Source organism: Lagenorhynchus albirostris, chromosome 14 (genome assembly GCF_949774975.1).
Source record: "Lagenorhynchus albirostris chromosome 14, mLagAlb1.1, whole genome shotgun sequence".
Taxonomy (NCBI): Eukaryota; Metazoa; Chordata; class Mammalia; order Artiodactyla; family Delphinidae; genus Lagenorhynchus; species Lagenorhynchus albirostris.
In genome coordinates, this window is record NC_083108.1 from 55,587,314 (window position 1) to 55,601,473 (window position 14,160).

The window sequence follows — 14,160 nt, forward strand, 5'->3', positions numbered from 1 at the left end:
ATCCCCGGAAACTCGCAAGGAAAAGTCAGGGAGGCTGGAGGCTGTAGCTTAACCCTGGCAGTGGAGCACCTGGGTTCGGTTTCATTTGCAGCTCCTCCCGAGAACTCGGATGACTCAGGACTGTTTCCTACATCCCTGTTCAGCAAAGTAATGATTCCACTACTGTGGAAGCATCGTCGCGTCCCCTCTAACGCGGTGACGGACCTGGGAGGTCCCTCCTGCGCCCGCGTTTTCTGCTCACCTGAACACAAGAAGCTGGACGGCCCCCCAAGGCTCCGTAGAGTCGCTTGGGGGGCTTTATCACACTTGGTTTAACAGCGTTTCGCCAGAACATTCGTAATTTAATCTAAAAATTAGTGCAGGACCGTCCACGGGGGCTTGTATGATGATTACAGAAGATAATGCTTGTAACAGGTACATAAGGTACGTAAACGTTAAAGAAATTATATTGTGATTGTGTTAAATTCCAGAGAAATTCTGTACGGTCCGAGGTGATTTTGTAGTACTAATTGACGTTGGTTTCAATATTTCGAAAGGTGCTTTTTATACACATCCTTTTTGATGTCCACAAAAGCATGGGGGTTAGTGGGTCTACTGAATGAAGCAGGGTAGAATAGACCAGTTCTAGAGTCAGACATATCCAGCTCAAATACAGGGTACATTATTTAACTTCTCTAAACCTCACTCTTGTTCTCTGATAAGAGCAGGGAATTGTGAGGATTAAATGGAATAATGCTCAGTGAAGTGCTTAGCTCTAATACTAGCCTGATGGTGTGAAATGACCTGCCAGCTCTCTGTGGATAGCGGGTTTAAGTGGCAGGGGCAGAACCGGAACCACCAGAGTTCAGGCTCACACTTGACACCTAGGTGGCCATGTTCCCTCTGATGCCATGCTGGGCCTGGTTATTCTTACATAGCTTTTAAGGTTACACGTCAATCCTGTCTGTGTTTTTAATAGGGGGATAGTAATAGTACTATATCATAGGATTATGTTCTCAAGCACTAAAGCTGTCACTTCATTTAGCAGTGTGTCTGAAGCATCCCCCTTCTCCATACCACTTAATTGCGTAGGTTTATACACTCATTCTGCATATATTTATCTGTCTACTATGTAAAGACTGTCTTTTTGCATATGGCTAGGTAAAGTCTTCTCAGGATTTGACTAATTCGATCCAATTAAAATAGTTTCGAAGAGTTCTCAAGCACTAGAATGCATTTCTCAAGTGACAGGTTCCATGACATCTTGGTTTTGCATCAATTAATCCTCCTTTTCGTTTGCTTTATGTGCTAGTCACTTGGTCTCTGCCTGGCTGTCCCTTACTTCATGGGAATCATGGGATGAGTCTAAATGAAAGGGGACACTCTGTGGGATGGAAAACTACAAAGGAAGGGCCTTACCCAGACCTGGCACCTCACCTTAACCCAGCAGCCTTACCCGGGCGCCGCCCAGCATTCATTAGGCCCTCAATAAATACGGGCGTACAGATAAGTGACAACCCAGAACTCAATACCATGGGGAGTTATAAGGACACACTGTGGGGTTGATGGGGGGGGGCGGGTCAGGACCTTTCTGAAATACACAGACCTGAGGCTATTGAAGGAAGTCTTGCCTCTCCTGCCAGGAATGCTGTCACTATACGTGGGGCTCTCAGGCTGACAACTCTGCTGGGAACACCTGTTCCTCACCTGGGATGCGCACAGCCTCCTCTTGAGTGGGGCCCGCTTGTTAGGATTGTGAGGCCTGGCATATGGGGCCTGTGGCAGGAGTCTGGGGTGCCAGGGTCTACAGTGGCTGTGAAGCAGCCCCCAGAGGACATTGGTAATGTTAGATCATTTGGGTGGAGTTGATTTCTCCATCACACTGATCTTGGGCCCTCTGACCAGTGGAAGATGGGCAGACAAGAGGGTGCATGAGTTCTGAACAGAGGCTTTGAGAAGCAGCCTGTGTTCCACTCTCCCACCAGGGCTTGTGCAGTCCGCCGTGAGGGGACCGGGCCCTGGTTGCCACTGCCTCTTCCGTCTGGGCCCTCAAATGACAAGCAGGTCTCAGAGAATGAAGCTGACCTGAAACCCAAGCCCAGCCAAGCCCAGGCAGGCAGCAGCTCATCCACAAGCCCATGAACGAGAAAGAAATGCTTGCTTTGTTAGGCACTGGAAGACTGTGTTTTATGCTTTGTTATTGCAGCCAGACCTAAAACACCTGCACAAGGAAAACTATCCCACCAAACGCCAAGAGCACCCTCCCCTTGCTGCTCTGAAAACACTGGACACAGTAAATGAACAAGAAATAGATCGAATCCCTGATGACACAGAGGTATGGATACACACATTCAAATATAATCACATAAATAATTATACAGCTGCACACTGTGATAATGCTACTAATGAAAAGGTACACATCCAGAGTGTTATGGTAAAGAGGAACTCATACTGATTGAGAACTCAGTGAAAGCTTCTCCAGAGATGTATATTTGAGACCAGAAGGATGAGGGAGGACAGGCATCTTTGGGGTTGCGGGTAGCATTCAGGCAGAGAGAGAATAGCATGAACGAAAGGGTGGGAGGGGCTTGGTAGCTTGAGGCTCTGTGGGAGGACAGAGTGACCGGAGCCCAGTGGGCATGAGACGGTGGAACGGTGGAGCTCAGCACATCTGGGGCTCTGGTCCATAGTGAGGGCTGTGGATTTTATGCTATGCATAGTGAGACCCATCAGAGGGCTCTTCTTTTAAACTAACATTGACTTAGGTAAGCATATTAGTCTCATAACTAGGGTAAATGCAGCCCTTGGAATGCAGATATGGTCTTTGAATTTCAAATACCTCCAATGGCACGACTGCTCGTAGAAAACTTTTCCCATAGTTCAGGTTATGGGGAATATTTTCGACACCATCAACTGAAATACTATCTTTCACTGTCTAGAAATAAAAGTTAACAATTTACTCACGAAATTTACTTTTGAATAAAATACATTTATCACACTATCCTAAGAAGTATTATAATATGATTCTGGTCAGACTTCCACATGAGCAACTGTATGACAACTTAGCAGCTTTGAAATGACATGAGGGAAAATGGTAAATTAGCAGAGAGACAAAATATTGCTCTGTTTCTGGGTCAAGAGAAGAAACTTGTTAAATGGCAACCATAAAAATACTATACACTATCCAGAAATGAAATAAAAAAAGCAAATTACTAATGAGATTCACATTTATGGAATATACATTTATGGAACATTATCCTAAGAATTATGATCCCATGAAGTTTTCACTGGAGTTACTGTATAATCACTTAAATAATAGCAATGAAACCAAAAGAGAAAAAGCTCAAACTTATTTTAGAAGAAAGATAAAAAATCATTATTGCTGTGTTTCTGAATGATTTTAGGGGTCTTGCTAAGAACAAAAATATTGTAGTTATACTACCTACAAATAGAATAAAATGGAAGCAAATAATTGATGATTCACATTTAAATAATCTACAATTATAAAACGTTATTCTAAGAGTTGCAATTATACCAAGCTTACATTTGAGCCATTGTATAATCTCTTAATTAATAGCAATAAAACTAAGAGACAAAAAAATCAAAGTTTCTTTAGTAGAAAAGGGGAAAAAGCACCTTGCTATAGTCCTGTATCTTCAGAAATAGGCTTATTGGAAGGTGGGTCTGCTTACCAGGTAATTCACTTCTGTTTTCTGGCTTTGTAGATACAAGATTGAATCGAGCCCTTGCTATGGATATTTCTTGTTGACCATTTTGGTTGTGCTGGGCCAGGGAAGTCCCTTGGTGGAGCGAATTTCTGAGGAGGAAGAGAAGAACACGATGTCCTCAGGAACTGCCCCCCCGGGACTTCTCTGTCACATCTGATCTCTGAAGAGAGAACCTGGGCTAGCAGCTCCCTTTCAGGAGGGAGGGTTGAATCAAAAAAGTTCTGAACATCTTCCAAGGTAAGGAGCACCAGGACAAGCTTTGCCTTGCACTTAGGGAAGAACTGCTGCATAAGGATAGAGTTGGCTGAATGAAGGAATCCTTCCCCTGTGGGTTTGAACTTGGTGGGGCATCTGGTCTACCCTGGGCATCAGACCCTGGATCCCCATGCCAAGATAGCCTTTGCTCCTCCTCCTCTGGAAACTGGTCATCCAGAGGATCCTCTCATGGTTCTCTTCAGTTAATACTAGAGGGAGCTGGGTGAAGGGTTTAGAGGAAAACTGTTTCTTTTTTTTTTTTTTTTTTTTTTGGCGGTCCGCGGGCCTCTCACTGTTGTGGCCTCTCCTGTTGCGGAGCACAGGCTCCGGATGCGCAGGCTCAGCGGCCATGGCTCACGGGCCCTGCCGCTCCGCGGCATGTGGGATCCTCCCGGACTGGGGCACGAACCCGTGTCCCCTGCATCAGCAGGCGGACTCTCAACCACTGCACCACCAGGGAAGCCCCAAACTGTATATTTTTGATAACTCTTCTGTATATGTATTATTTCAAAACAAAAAGGTTTACTGTATAGGTAATTATTTTTCTCTGGTTACTTTCAAGATTTTTTCCTTGTTTTTAGTTTTCAGCATTTTAGTTATATTTCTGGGAATGCATTTTATTAAGATTATCCTATTTGGGATTTACTGAGCTTCTTGACTCTGTAGGTTTATATATTTCTCTAATTTGGGGAAATTTTCAGCCATTATTTCTTCACATTCTTTTTCAGCATCACATTCTTTCTCCTCTTCTTCTGAGACTCCAATGGCATAGACAATGGATTTTTTAAAAATTTCTCTTAGGATTATAATATTTTTCATTTTAAAAATATTTGTTTCCCTCTTGTTCAGATTGAATAATTTCTGTTATCTATCATCAAGTTAACTGATTTGTCCTTTTGTCATTTCCAATCTGCTATTCAGCCCATTCAGTGAGATTTTTCATTTCAGTTGTCTATTTCAGTTCTAAAATTTCCATTTTCTTTTTCTTTTAGTTTTCTCTTTCTTTTCTGAGACTTTCTATTTTTTGATTTGTTTTAAGAATGTTCATAATTGCTTGTTGGAGAATTTTAATAAAAGCTGCCTCTAAGTTTTGTTATTTAATTCCAACATCTTTGTCATCTCACTGTTACTTTCTGTTGATTGTCTTTTCAAAAGTCAGTTGAGATTTCCTGGGTCTTTTCATATGGAGTAATTCTGGATTGAGTATGAGGTATTTTAAATATTACATTACAAGACTCTGGGCCATGTGAAATCCTATGGAAAAATATTGATTTCTTTTTCTTTAAATTTTAGCAGACAATCAGCTAGGTTAAGTTCTGGTCACAGGTTTTAACATACGTTCTGTGGGCTCTTGCTTGGTATATTTGGATGCTATTTGGATGTGTCTCAAGTATTTTCAGGCACTGGCCAGTGTAGAACCTGGGCAGCAATCTGCTGGTTCAGTTCTCAAAGTCTTTAATGTGCTGATTAGGATCAGATCCACACATGTGCAGCTCAAACGTGAACCTAGGATTTGTAAACAGCTTTATGGCTGTTGCTTTCCTGGGCTTCTTCCTCTTTGTGACTCCCTGGCACCTTCTGCCTTACTGGGGCTCCCTTTTTCTTTCTTTCTTTTTTTTTTTTTTTTTTTTGGTACGCGGGCCTCTCACTGCTGTGGCCTCTCCCGTTGCGGAGCACAGGCTCCGGACGCGCAGGCTCAGCGGCCATGGCTCACGATACCAGCCGCTCCGCGGCATGTGGGATTTTCCCAGACCGGGGCACGAACCTGTGTCTGGGGCTCCCTTTTTCTATCCTCAACCAGAAGGTAGGGGAGCTTGCATGACTGCCCCTGCATCTAGAGCGAAGTGGTTGGAGAACCAGAAGGAAAAAAACTGGTAAACTTGTTGCTGGTTTGGTGATAAGCTTGCTTGTTTTCTGATACATTTATTTTAAAGAGCTATGCATTTCTTCCTCGGGACTGCTTTCCCCTTCCCCATGTATTCTTCCATGTAGTTTTATTTATATTCAGTTCTATGTATTTCTTAGGTTTCTTTATGCCTTTTTTTTTTTTTTTTTTTTTTTGCGGTACACGGGCCTCTCACTGTTGTGGCCTCTCCCCTTGCAGAGCACAGGCTCCGGACGCGCAGGCTCAGCGGCCATGGCTCACGGGCCCAGCCGCTCCGCGGCATGTGGGATCCTCCCGGACCGGGGCACAAACCCCGCGTCCCCTGCATCGGCAGGCGGACTCTCAACCACTGCGCCACCAGGGAAGCCCATGACTTCCTTTTTTAACCCATGTTATTTAATAATCCAAGTGTGATAAATGTTATTTTGTTTCTAATTATATGGGAATTTTTTTGACCTATCTTTTATTTTATAACTTCTTATTTTGAAAGAATATAGTAAGAATTCCTATATTCAGTTTACCTTTATCCAGATTTACCACTTGTTAACATTTTACCCCCATTTGTTTAATCATTTGCTCACTGGCTCCCTCTCTCTCTTACTCTTTCCCCTCTCTTTCCCCCTCTCAGTCTCTATGTACACACACACACACACACACACACACACACACACACACACACACACACACACATTCTTTTTCTGAACCATTTTTTAAGAGTAAGTTACAGATATTATGCCCCCTTTCCCTAAATCTGTCAGTGTGTGTTCTTAAAAATGAGGACAATCTCTTCCATAACCACAGTACTATGATGAAAATCAAGCATTTAACATTGATACACTATTATCTAATCCACAGCCCGTATCCGACATTTCACCAATAAGGTCCATTACAGCCTATACCTTTTTTTTTTTTTTTCCTGGTTCGGGATCCAGGGTTACCCATGGCATTTTTGAATTTAGCTATTATGAAGCTGTACTTTCATCATTTATTTCCTAACCTTTTTTATATGCTTCAATACCAATACTGGTCCTTCTTCCAATTCTGTGATTTGTGTTATGCTAAAACATCTCTATGAGGATGTTTTGTATCTTTTAAATTTTAGAATATCAGAGGCAAGACTCCTTCTCTTCCCTGCTGTCATCTTCCCCATTGTCAGAGAATGCTCTTATCTTCTTATAGGCCGGCATTCCTAAAACCTCAGAAAAATTTTGGTTGCCATTTTTTCTTCTTCTCTTTACCTTGTGTCAGTTGCAAAGCTCAGCTACTTGATTTACAACAGAGTAGAGCATTGATCTACACTTGAGAGTTTTCTTCATTTCCGGAGAACAAACATTAAGATTAGACTTTTGTCCTTGAGCAAAGAATATTTCATCTGCTAAAGTGAAACACATATTCTTATATTACCATTAAAAATATTTTATTCTCCTTGAGCTAGCATGTTACTGAAGCTGAAATTGGTCTCCTCTGTGTTTTTTTTTTTTAAAAAGGTGAACAATTTTGATGTGTGGTACAGCTCTTCATCCAACATATGGGCTGATGCTTGTCAATTACCCTTCTCCAACTCGGTGACAGTGTCTGGACACGTGACACTCCAGGCTGTCTGAACTATTGCACTCCAAAAGAATGACACTTTTCTAATTTGGAACTGCAATTCACACAAAATCTCCTATTAATGATACTGAAAGAAATATCTACCAAATTCTATTTATATCTAATTCCTTTCTCTGTGACCCAAACTGTTTATGATTATTTTCCCACTACTTTTTGAAACTGGTCTTCTATCATGTTGACATTATAAGCCTAAAATATGTAAACTATGTGTTATATTATTTTTGATGTTTAGTGAGCTGTCTAGTTTATGGATCACATATAGAATCATCATCAGTTTGCTTTAGAATTTAATGTTTTAATTTATCAAAATTATCATCATGATGCCAAATATTATTAAAACATTTCAAAAAAACTGCAAAGTATTTAACCTTAGTTCTGGTGAGCTATAGTTTCCTTTTAGGTACAAAAAGTATATTGGTAAATTGTTTTCTCAGTCATAAGGACTTCACGTTCACCTTAGTAACTCAGTGAAAAACTGAAATAAAAATTTCTCCAACTGGAAGAGGGAGCCTCCTACACTGTTGGTGGGAGTGTACATTGGTGCAGCCACTATGGAGAACAGTATGGAGGTTCCTCAAGAAACTAAAATTCAAATTGCCATATTATCCAGCAATCCCATTCTTGGAAATATACCCAGACAAACTATAATTCAAAATGATACATGCACCCCTATGTTCATAGCAGCACTATTCACAATAGCCAAGACATGGAAACAACCTAAATGTCCATCCACAGAGGAATGGATAAAGAAGATGTGATACACACACACACACACACACACACACACACACACACACACACACACAATGTAATACTACTCAGCCATAAAAAGGAATGAAATAATGCCATTTGCAGCAACACAGATGGAACTAGAGATTATCATACTAAGTGAAGTAAGTCAGAAAGAGAAAGACAAATACCATATGATATCACTTATATGTGGAATCTAAAATATGATACAAATGAACTTATTTACAAAACAGAGACAGACTCTCAAACATAGAGAAAAACTTATGGTTACCAAAGGAGAAGGGAGGGGGGAGGGATAAATTAGGAGCTTGGGACTAGCAGATACAAACTACTACATATAAAATAGATAAACAACAAGGTCCTACTGTATAGCACAGGGAACTATATTCAATATCCTGTGATAAACCATAATGGAAAAGAATATGAAAAATAATTATATTTATTTTTTACTGGATCACTTTGCTGTACACCAGAAACTAACACAACATTGTAAATCAGCTATACTTCAATTAAAAAAAAAAAAAGAGAAGAGGCTCCTGCTTCAATTCATTCACTTCACAAATGCACATGGAGCACCTTCTATGCATAAGGGGTGGAGGACATAGCCATGAGCAAGACAGACACAATCCTGCTCTCAAGGAAATTATAATTTAGTCACGGAGGGGGAGAAGGGTGGAGAATTTGGTGTGGTAGAGGTAAAACAGTCTCACGATACCAGAACAAAGGGGTCAGTTGCTGAAAAAAAAAAAAGATGTAGCAAATTGTAGCTGCAAATAAAGTCACCCCCGGTAGATTAATAAGTTCACAATTAAATACTAGGTAGGGTCCTGGTAATGTTTTAGAAGAAACAGTCGTCATGACTGTGACAGTAGTAAGTACCGTACTAATGGCTAAGACACAATGTAAGTTTCACTTCGTTTCTAATATTCCTTAAAAAAAATCTTTTTGCCAAAGTTTGTTTCTCATATTTCAAAGGGAAAGGCCTTTATCACATCTGTATTTTAGGGGACACAAACTGCAAAATGTTTGAAATCCATGAGGAGACACATTTGTTTCTGGCCCCAAACAATTCTCTATTCCCCAAAGACAAAAATTTCCAAATGTACCTTACAACGTCCTGGCAATCTCTGGAAGCTGAAAATATTCTAGTACCTGAGATTTCAGCTAAAAATAATTCTTTGAGATTTCTCTGCTGACAAGAGGGAGATTATGATATCTTCTTTAATAGATAAAGGTCCACGGAATGGGCGATATCTGATAACTTATCTTAAAAAATCTTCATGTGGAATGCTGGCTTTATTTTGAACTTCCAATCCAGCTCATGGGCATGCATGCATACTGTTCAGATTTCATTATTTATGATTCTGACCTAACTTTAAGAATAGGCAGTTAGACAGGAAATAGAAGCAATTATTTAGCCTCCTAGTCAGCATTTTTATTTATTGATGCTGACTCATAAATCCCTTGATATGGTCACGTCTAGCCAACTCTTCCTTAATTTGCACGCAGTCAAAAGGAGGAATTACGACCCTGAAATCACAGCCGGATATCTCTCTTTCAGCTTTCGTGACACAACAGGGCATCCATTGATAACTGGCTTGTCATGTGCTCATTTTTACCTTTGCTATTATTTTATCCCCACACAAATCACTTGCCAAATGTTTCTGGAAGCAGCACAGTTGTTTTCACTTGAAACAACCCCCTGCTGGATGCTTATATTTCTTCTGCTATCAAATTCAGTAACTTGGTCCGAATTGCTATAGCTCTAGTCACAAGTAAATCAGCACTTCATGTGAAAGTTCTCATTTTTATTGTCGAGGTATTAAACGCAATCAAGACTCATAAAATGACTTATTCCCCTGTGGAGTAGAAAGGACAGTAATCAAGTATATCCAAAATCTTTATAGTCACCACAGCAGCCAGATTGAACTAGAATCCAAATGATCTCTAGACTCCGTCATGCATCCTAAGTCCTTTTTTCTCTTATATTTGCTGGTCTTAGAAAAACAAATATTCATCTCAGTAGCCTTTAGTTGAGGTGGTCATTATGATTTTTGTACAGTGCTATGAAATTAACATTCACATGTATATTTCACGTGGGTCCCCTGCATGTAAAAATGCTTTGGGGAGAGCATTGGATTGGGAGAGTCAATATTTCTTTTTTCTTTATTAATTTATTTATTTTTGGTTGCATTGGGTCTTCATTGCTGCACGGGCTTTCTCTAGTTGTAGCAAGCACCACTCTTCGTTGCGGTACACAGGCTTCCCATTGTGGTGGCTTCTCTTGTTGCAGAGCACGGGCTCTAGGCGTGCGGGCTTCAGCAGTTGTGGCGCATAGACTTAGTTGCTCCGTGGCACGTGGGATCTTCCAGGACCAGGACTTGAACCCATGTCTCCTGCATTGGCAGGTGGATTCTTAACCACCGCGCCACCAGGGAAGCCCAAGTTAGTATTTTAGAAATGGAGAAAACAAGACTCGGAAGCTAAATGACTAGTCCAGGATGATACAGGTACCAAGTGGCCCTGCGGATGCTGGAATCCTCTGACTCCCTGACAAGGCTACCCTCTCTGTACTCCCCTCAACAAACCAAATAAAACAAATGAAGTTAGAAAGTAGAGGTGATGTGTCTGGCAATTGACAAAAGGATCTCCTTGCTGGGATGGACAAGCAAATGTGACCTTTTGTTTGGTTCTGTTAAAAAACCATGATCCTCTGTCTTCCATTTGATGTCTGTAGTTCCTGGGGTTTCTTCCACGCCTTTAACCAATTCCATTTGATAGAGCTGCCCTTTTGTCTAACGTTGCTTTTACTTTCAGACAGTGAAAATAGTATGGGGTTAGAAATTTTATCAACCTAGGTCTGAGGGTCAATTCTGCTACCATTTGTGTGACCTAAAGGCATGAAAAAAAATCTCTCCCAAGCAAAACAGTAGCTAAATGAAAATTTACCTCGTCATTGAATTGCTGTGACTTTTTAATGACAATTCCGTGTATGCATAGTGCCTGGCACAGCTAAGGTAATCCACAAATGCCTTTCCTTTGATATGATCACATTCTGCCTTCTGTGCGCATTTAGGTTATATACTTGTTTCATAGTTACAGTGCACTGCAATGACGGCCAAGAGAATAAGGGAAAAACGAGGCTCAGACGGATTCAATACACATCCTCTAAATGTAATAGTTATCTGGTCTAACATCTGTATCAGCATGATGAATTTCAATTAAAGCGTCCAGAATCTCCTACTGGAGCAAAAAGCTCTTAGTAATCTGTAAGGCCAACTGGCCCGAGGCAGGGGAGCGCAATCAGACTCACAGGTTGCATCAGCCCGAAACTTTCCGGACCACCCAGTTCCAGGAACTGACCTGGGGGCTTTCCACCCGGCCCAGCCTTCCCGCCTTTCGAGGGGCGGGACTAACGGTTCCCCAGGATACCCGAAAAGACCACCAAATAAGGAATACCCTGCACCCTCCCAGATTCACCACACCCCTTTCCCTTCTTCCCCTATAAATTCTGCCCAAACCCTCGCCCGGGCGCGAATTCTCCGGCCCCTTTCTCTCGGACCAGTGAACCTCTCCCGGGAGCGTTCCCAAATAAAGCTTGTTTAAGCTCTCCCCCGTTTCTTGGTGCCGTTCCTTACATAATCTATACGGGCAAATTATTTAAACCTTATATTTAGAAAATGGTGAACAATACAGAGATTCTTTTAATCCAGTGCCATAGACTCAACGTGAAAGGATGCGTGAACCTAAGTGTACCTGGTTAGCTACCATTCCCTCATTTATTAAATAAACATTTATTGAGTTCCTTCCTGGAGCCTGTTAGTTTCCAGGTAGAGAAGCAACCAAAAGTTACCACGGCATTCTTGAATCCTAATGTGTCTCTAATGTGGGGAAAGATGGGTTTCAAGTAAACTCGGAATCCATATAGTTTCAAAATTGACCCGACACTAAGGATTCCCTGCAACAATCAAGCTATTTCATGATGGCAGGTAACCGGAAGAGGGAGCTGGCCCCTTCTGTTCAGTGTCACAAGTGTCCTTTCTACCACACTAAAGGGGTTACCTATTGTCAAGTGCTGTCTTCCAGCCAGCTGTCTCCAGACTCCTGGACACACCTGGGAAAATGGGAACATGACATAAGAATGTTCCTTTCGATTTGGACTCTGATTTTAATCACGAATGTCAAAGGTAAAAGAAGCCTTAGATCATCTTATCCATGCCTCTATTTTACAGATGAGGAAACTGAGGCCCAGAGAGGCAGAGCCTTTACATATGTAAGTGTGCATATTTATACTAAATATTCGTTGTTTATCTGAAATTCAAATTTAACTGAGCACCCTGTATTGTTATTTGCTGAATGTGCAACGATGTCCAACAAAATAAAATGTTAATCCAATGTAAGCCTTTAAACAGTGTTATCAGCCCTGTTTCTATAGTCATTTTCTTATTTTTAAAGGTCTCTATAGTATTCCTAATTCATATTATTTGGGGATCTGTAACTTCAAGGATGCCTTTCATTTGTTGGAGTGGAAATGATTTTAATAGTGATCTGAGATCATTTATATAATTGTAATTAAGCTTAAGTAAAGTACTTGAAATAGGTATGCCCCGTATTTAAGAGTAATTCTAATTGGTAGTGGGTCCTTTTCTTTTTCAGATTTAGCCTGATAACCACTGAGAAAGGGAGAGACTGAGCCTACACTCAATTCATTACAAAAGCCATAATCCCAGTAACGATGATTTCTTCTTGTAACAAAGAAGACAGTAAAATCAAAGGGGAAATATTTAAAGTGGAATGAAAGGAATTGGCACTAGAAAAGACGATGTGGTGACTGGAGAAAAACAGGAAAAGATTTTAGAAGTTCTCCATTGTGAGGGGACTCTACAATCACTGGCTTTGTCTCTTATCCAGTTTCCTTCCCTATTGTACTGACCCTGCGCTTCCTGGATGTCTGCTCCAAACCAGCAGAAAGAGGAAAGGTTTCCACATGCTAATATGTAAATCCAAGCAGCCCGTGTCTGCGCAGAGCAACCAGTGACTCCGTAATGCTCAAAAGCAAGGTCAGAGGCAAAGCAAGCCTGCCTTCCCCCAGATGCTTGGTGACTGTGTCCTAATTATCCACCCTGAAAGTCAGTGCCCGAGGGCAAGTATGCAGCAGAGAACAGCCGGCACAGAAATACCTCAGTTCGTGCAGCGGAAAAGACAGAGGGTCAGAAGTTCTAAATCTTGGACACCACTCTACCAGCAACGAGCTCTGACTTTGGACAAGTTCTTCATCCTCTCCCTTTATAGAATGAAGACGTTGGACAAGACTAAGCTCCTTATCCAGTGAAGCTCCAAAGCACCTTAACTGAATTACCTTTTCCCCCAAACCCTCACTTCCCTTGCCCATCTTTCCCCCCAAATCTACCTAGCACAGCTCTAACCCTCAATCAGCCCAACTCTTCTAATCTTTGAGTCGCTGCCCCCAAGCAGCTGAGAAGCACGGGAGAAAGTGTCGCAACTGGGAAGGTGGGTGCCACCCCAGATCCAGAGCGAGCAGCCTCCCCCTTCATGCAGCAAAGGTCCTCCCTCAGTTTAGAGAGAATAGAGAACCGCTCGGGTCCCTGCCTTCTGCCTGCTCTGCAGACTCACTGCCGCCACAAGGGATCTCCTCTTCCCATCTCAGTAGAAGAGGGATCTTTCCCTGGACGACGCTCCACTGATTAGCATTTCTATGAGAGATAACTTTCTTCCATTTTACTGAGGATTTCTTCAGCATAAAATGCTTATACAATCTATTATTTTTTAAAAGCCCTCCCTTGTGTGTTCTGAGGGCCGTTTGCTTTCTTGAGTTAAGCTCAAGAAAGGGTGGTCTGTGACAATCATGCCCACTTTCTTTCTTTCTTCCCCCCCCCCCCCCCCCCCGTACGCGGGCCTCTCACTGTTGTGGCCTCTCCCGTTGCGGAGCAC